Genomic DNA, 6,492 nt, shown 5'->3' on the forward strand with positions numbered 1-6,492 from the left:
CAGCAAGACTTACCCCAGCACCATCCTCACCTTAGACGTCCAGGGCGCATTTGACAACGTGACGCGCGACGCCATATTACAAGGGCTCCTTCACACGCAATGCGGTCCTCGAACCTTTGACTACGTGCGCGCCTTTCTTACTGACCGAACTGCAACTATCCGCCTTGGCCCATACAAATCCCCTACTTTCAACACACCAGCCAAAGGGACTCCCCAAGGGTCGGTTATTTCCCCCTTGCTATTCAATCTGGCCCTCTTTGAACTACCTAAACAACTTTCCACCATACCAGATCTACGCCACGCCTTTTACGCGGACGATATGACACTTTGGATAAACAAAGGCTCGCCAGGCTACCAACAAGATGCCTTACAACAAGCTATCGACCTCACCCTCCAGTATCTCGCACCTCGCGGCCTAACCTGTGCTCCCCAAAAGTCCGCTCTCTTGGTCCTCCGCGCCAGAACGCGTGGTCGACCCCCGAGCACCACCCCAGACCCTCAAGTTACTATCAAAGATGCACTGGTGCCGAAAGTGAAAACCCTGCGAATTCTCGGCGTGCCTTTTCACGTGGATGGGTCTGGAGCAGCACTCCTCCCACAACTGCAGGGCACGATATCGCAACTTATCCATCTCATCCGGCGAATCTGCACACACCAACATGGACTGAGGGAACAGGACACTTGCCGTCTCGTTCACGCCCTACTTCTAAGCCGCCTCACATACGGCACCCCCTACGTCTGCCTCAAACCTCAAGAACAGAGCAAGCTGGATGCACTCATTCGCCGGGCTTACAAGATCGCTCTGGGCCTCCCAGCTTTCGCCGCCACACAGAAATTGCTTCAACTGGGGCTGCATAACACCCTCTCTGAACTCCTCGAAGCACAACAGACAAGTCAATTGGCACGCCTGTCCCTCACTCCTACCGGCCGAACTGTCCTCAGGGCACTAGGCCGCCCCACGCCGAACCCTCATAACGAGCTTCACCCCCTCCCTCCCCATATCCGGACCAATATCAAGGTGGCACCAATTCCACGCCACATGCATCCCATATACAACCCAGGCCGACGCAAAGCCAGAGTGCAGCACCTTGAACGAAAGTACTCCTCAGCCCCGGATGCCCGCTATAGCGACATCGCCCAAACCCCATCACACCCCCGCTCGACCCTAGCAGTCACGGACAACGAGGGCACCGTTCTCAACGCCGCTACCTTCTTTCATCTTTCTTCGAACGCTGCTGAAGCCACCGCCATTGCCCTCGCGGCGGCCACCCACACACCCACCACCCACCTAACCATAATCACAGACTCTCAACAAGCCTGCCGATATTACCTCCAGGGAAGAGTACCCCCGGCGGCGCTCAAGCTCCTGAAAGCCATTCGCGACCTACCTACAATAACAATCGTGTGGACCCCGGGACACGCCTCACTCCCAGGGAATGAAGCGGCACATGCTGCAGCCCGCGAGCTTCACTTCCGGGCGTTCCCTACAGGGCCAGGCGGCTCGGACTCTACGACGGCCACTATCCATCCTCTTCCACCTTGCTTCACCGACATCTTATCCCACTACCGCCACGCTCGCCGAAAATATCCTCCGCCCCACCCTACCCTGTCCGTCGAAGAATCACGAATCTGGCGCAGACTACAAACTGGCACATACTATAACTCCACCATCCTCTCCCACATCTCCCCCTCACGCTTCGAGTACAACTGCCCGGACTGTCAAGTTCCAGCCACCACTGCCCACCTCGTCTTCCTGTGCCCTCAACACCCTGTTCCTCTCCCTTCCGCTACCCCCGAGCAGTGGGAATGCGCGTTGACCAGCTCGGACCTGCAGGAGCAGCTCAGGCTGATCCAGCGGGCCACGCGAGCAGCGGCGGCGCGCGGCCTCCTGAACTGAGGACGCCACCCACCGTTTTTTTTTTTTTTTTTTCAATAAACGTTTTGCCTCCTCCTCCTCCCTACCTTGGACTGGAACCTGCGCTTTTTCGTGTAACACCGAGCACTATAGCACAGTTCTACAGGGGGAGCTGCAGACAAGGCATTTTAGGGAGATATTTATCAGATTGAATCTCCGCGTAGCGTGCTTAGCCAATAAGAAGCGACTGCCGTGAGAAATTTCTGACGGTAATTCTACCGGTTGCCGGGATAATAGACACTACCAAAAAGAAAATAGTCAGTAACCGGACTTCGCATCATTTATTACTTTAGTAAAATATGCTGTTGGGCTAGTTGGTGCATTGCTTATGGAAAACGAGCGCTACAAACCAGGACAGAAAAAACAAAGAACAACGAGTCATTATTTTGTTTTATTTTAAGAATTGTCCTTAAAGGGACACTGAAGTGATATGTAAACATTGCGGGATTACTAGCGCAAATTGTAGTCCGGAGTCCCCAGGCCATGTTTCGACCACTCTAGGCGCGTTTACACGATTTTATTTAGTAGAAAAACTAATTCGAAAACGCTGTCCTCCTCTCTTTACGCTCGCCCATTTTGTGTGGCGTTTTCGTGTGACGTCAGAAGGGGATGAGCTGGCAATTGGCTGCGCCACGGCTGCGCTACTGCACGGCTCCCCGGCCGACAGAGTCAGTCGGCCCAGCGTTTCGTCCGCCGGCCGCCGGCGGGTCGTCGCAATCAAGGAGGTTAAAAAAAAAATTGCTTGGTCGCAATTCGTTCGCTTAGTTGAAACGAAGCCAGGACACGTTTGTGAATGGAAGAATGTGCCTTTATTTACTTGGTTTGTTTGTACACTGTATCTAGCTCCAAGTCAAGGTCGCTTCACACAAGCGCTGCACATGCGACGCTTCGCTGACTGGTACGCCAGTAGGAAAATATAAGGCCTCTTGAAGGCGGGAGAAGAGTCAGCGAAGTCAATATAGGTACTAAGCAAATAAAATCAACTGATATTTTTACCGTACAGCGTAAAACTAGGGCGCGGGAAGCACTTTTTTGCGCTGGGCGAACAAGCACAGCGGTCAGCAGCACGACTACGCATCTGCGAACGCTTTTCCGTCTACGAAATGCAATTGCTAGACGTGAGCTACTGTGGAAACTCGGGCGACGCTTACTGCACGATCGCAGTACAACAAATAGTCACCTAAGCGGCTTGAAATGCCAAAGCTAAATAAAAGTGTAAACCGGTTGTACAATATATACCCTATATTAGCAATGCCTTCACGTCCCGCTCCGTAGCCTAGCAGTCTGAGGCGCTAGGAATTCATTGCAAATGTTTTGCGAGTCACAAGTTCGAATCCCCGCGGGTACGTGCTTTTTTTTTTTTTTTGTAAGTCAACTTTTTTGTTTTCCGCCGATGTTTTCTATATTGAGTTCACCTTTTTTGGGGCCGCAACGTTCATGGCTACACGAACTAGTTCACAAAACGCGCGCAGGCTGGCACTGGCGTGCTAGCGAGTTCTCGTTGGCGTGCTGTTGCCATAAGCACCGACTGCTTGCAGGCAGTGGGCACAGGCCAGAATGAACAGACCCTTGGCCTGGTGCGAACACGCTTTTTACGATACAGGCATGAGGGAGGCAAGCTCCAAATATGGGGGAAAAGCGCATGACATTTGGGCGTCTGCGGGTACGCGGAGGGGGTTCATGCACTGCGTAGGTCTCGGCTTGTGAATGCTACGACTACAAGCCGTCCTGGGAGGCTTATCTTGTGCATTTTACAGCCGACAACATGGCAGAAGCGCGGTACGATGATTACTGAGATATTGAGAATGCCCATCCAACAAAGCCATTGGTTATGTTTTACAGAACCGAAACCGAAACCGAAACTTGTGTGATTGCTAACCTTGGGCATCGTCCAATCACGGCGCCCCTCCTCTCAACGTCACAGCCTTAGTTGGTGCGGCCGCCGCAAACCGCGCATGGTAGTTTTTCTTCTTTCCAGCTTTGTAAAATAATTACCGATTTGTCAACCGGATAAACGATGAAAAGTGTGCTAATTTGAGCCAGTCTACGCAGTGCAAGCAAAAACGGGAGCTTGAAAAATTCACTTCAGTGTCCCTTTAACAATTCGTCGGATTTATGTTCAAATATCTGTAGTCGTGTTCCCGCAAGCCACATCCACCCCAGTCCGCTTCCAATACACTTCATAAAATAGGAGTGAGTATAGACGGAAGAACACTCCATGAGGAAGGGCTAGTAAAGCATACAGTTTCTTATAATATACACTAGAGTGTAATCTGGCGCTTGCGTCTATGCGGCTCACATCAAGGCAGTCTGTGTAGTCATGGACCGATACTGTTACCCAACACTGTTTTTTTCCATACGGATTGTTTTTACGTAGATCTCTAGCATGAAAAGGAAGCATGGTGTTTGGTAAAAACCGTGAAATGCATTGTCAAAGGCTGGTGAGCAACACGTGTAGTGGAATTCAGTTCACGCTGAAACTTTCATTTTCTGAACGGCGTCTCCGTCCGGAAGGCTACGTATAGTAGACATAGGTGGCGCTCGCTAACGCAGAAAACCGAACATCAATCCACGTAAAGATCCGTCAAGGGAAGATAGAGAGCGCAGGGAATTTTGCAGGGAATTGCTAGACAGGTACGGGGAAAATACGGTGCAAATTACGAACCAATTTGTGAACCGAGAAATGAGACTTTTAAGTAATACACTTTATAAGCGACCCCAAACCATCCACCGCCGGCGTCGGCGGCGGCGGCGTCCGCAGTGCTCCTCTATAAAGAAAAACAGCATCCGGCGCCAGGTTTCGATCCGCGGACTTTGCGGCCGCAGCGCGACGCTCTACCGATCAAGCCACGGACGCGACGGTGATATCAGTGTTGACGCGCCTTATATCTTTAACGCATTCAAACTACGTCGTCAGCGGCGTGCGTTGGCGACTCAGCGGCGTTATAGCGGCTTGATAACTGCGTGGTGTACACGTGATACTACAAACCCGATGGAAGAGATGGAAGAGAAGGCGGCGAGGCGGTGGGCTGCGGGGGCCGAGCTCAAGTGCCGCAAGCGGGCCGACAACCGTGTATTCGCACTTTCACATTCTCCCCCTCGGGGAAATGCGGGGGAATTTTAGGTACCTATACTTGAAAAGCGTGGACAAGCAGTGGTTAAGGAAGACTAGAAGGCTAACGATGGAATGCGGAAAGAACAGTGGAAAATCCAAAACAGCCAAGGTAACGAAAAAAGAGGCAAGGCACATTGAAACAAATAAATGGAGGGAAAAAACGGAAGCTAAAACGTCGTCAGAGATGTACAGGGCCGAGAAATTGAACATCAGAAAGGAAAATTTCTACGATAATTCACAGGGCAGCGCTTTGCTTTTTTTCTCCCAGTACGGAACATCACTACCGGTGCGCCCAAGCAGCCGCTCCGGCTGCCTGAGCGGTGGTCTATTTACTTTTTCGGCCAATAGCTCATATACGGCCTAATCGGAAGCCCGGCCATAGGCTCTAAGCAAGCAGTGAAGTCCCACTCGGATATTACAAGAGCTGTTGTACTTCCCAGTTCTCCGCCACCCTCCCCTGGCTCAGCCAAGCTTTGCCAAAAGGCATTTTGTTTCGAATGATTGTGGGGTTTAACGCACCGTCGCAACGCAGGCGATGAGGCGCGACGTAGTGGAGGGCTCCGGGTTAATTTCGCCCACCTGGGCCTCTTTGACGTGCGCCGAAATCTCGAACACACCGGCATTTTTCCTTTTAGGGTATTTTGTTTCCCTGACATTGTCGCCTGTATCAGGCAACCTTCTATATTCGGAATTGAGGGAACAAAGCAGTCAACAACTTAACACCTACCTCATCTGGGAATATGGCTTTGGTTCTATCTGAGCTACCTTGAACTGTCTACCATGCACTTCACCAGGCTGCTGCGATGAATTAACTGTTTTGTCGTAAGAATAAAACCTCCTAGCTTCATTTTGCAGGGGTGACAAAAGCCGCGTTTCTGTGCGGCAAACATGCTAGGAATGACAAATAAGATCCTAACGACTACATCGCCTGCCTCACCTGCTTTTCCAAGATGCTTCTGGACGGATGGTTTACCCACGTCACTTCCTCGCCCGCGCAGGCGTCTCCTTCCAGAGGGCAGACAACCTTTTCACTTCGCTGACATTGCTGGTAGCACGGTTTGCACAGGAAGTGTCCACAAGCAAGAAGCCCAACCAGCTTTGATACGAATCCACACGCGCTGCATATTTTCGCCGCTGGAAGAGGTTCGACGAAATAGAGCGGTCGCCTGTCTACTTCTTCCGAGAAGCCCACCAGAGTGTACTGGTGGCCAAGCGGAGCCATTCTGACCGATCTCAGCAACGCCCAGCACAGAGAGACGACGCCCCTTGTTTGTCGCGCGTATGCGAAGTCAAAGAGCGACGCACTTATCTCGCCTTCCTGTCGGGTTTGCAGCGACCTCGCCTCTTTTGTAATCTCGACATTTATCAGACTTCGCTTGCGCCTGAAGGCCTTCATGTGCTAAAAGACAGCGTAGGAGTTGCTCTCGTTCCCGGAATTTCGCAGTGTATGTTATTCTTTCAC

The 6,492-nt window shown here is 51.6% G+C and overlaps 1 long non-coding RNA gene across 1 annotated transcript in view; it reads right to left on the reverse strand.

The window, feature by feature from the left end:
- Positions 1–6,283, reverse strand: part of LOC144141640 (uncharacterized) — a 33,423-nt gene extending 27,140 nt beyond the window's left edge. The window contains exon 1 of the long non-coding RNA XR_013316663.1: positions 5,968–6,283. This is a non-coding gene — a long non-coding RNA (uncharacterized LOC144141640). The remainder of the gene's footprint in view (positions 1–5,967) is intronic.
- Positions 6,284–6,492: the final 209 nt, after the last annotated feature.

The sequence above is a fragment of the Haemaphysalis longicornis genome, unplaced genomic scaffold (genome assembly GCF_048455015.1).
Source record: "Haemaphysalis longicornis isolate Haplotype H1 unplaced genomic scaffold, Haemaphysalis longicornis Haplotype H1 scaffold_6, whole genome shotgun sequence".
In the NCBI taxonomy this organism is placed as follows: domain Eukaryota; kingdom Metazoa; phylum Arthropoda; class Arachnida; order Ixodida; family Ixodidae; genus Haemaphysalis; species Haemaphysalis longicornis.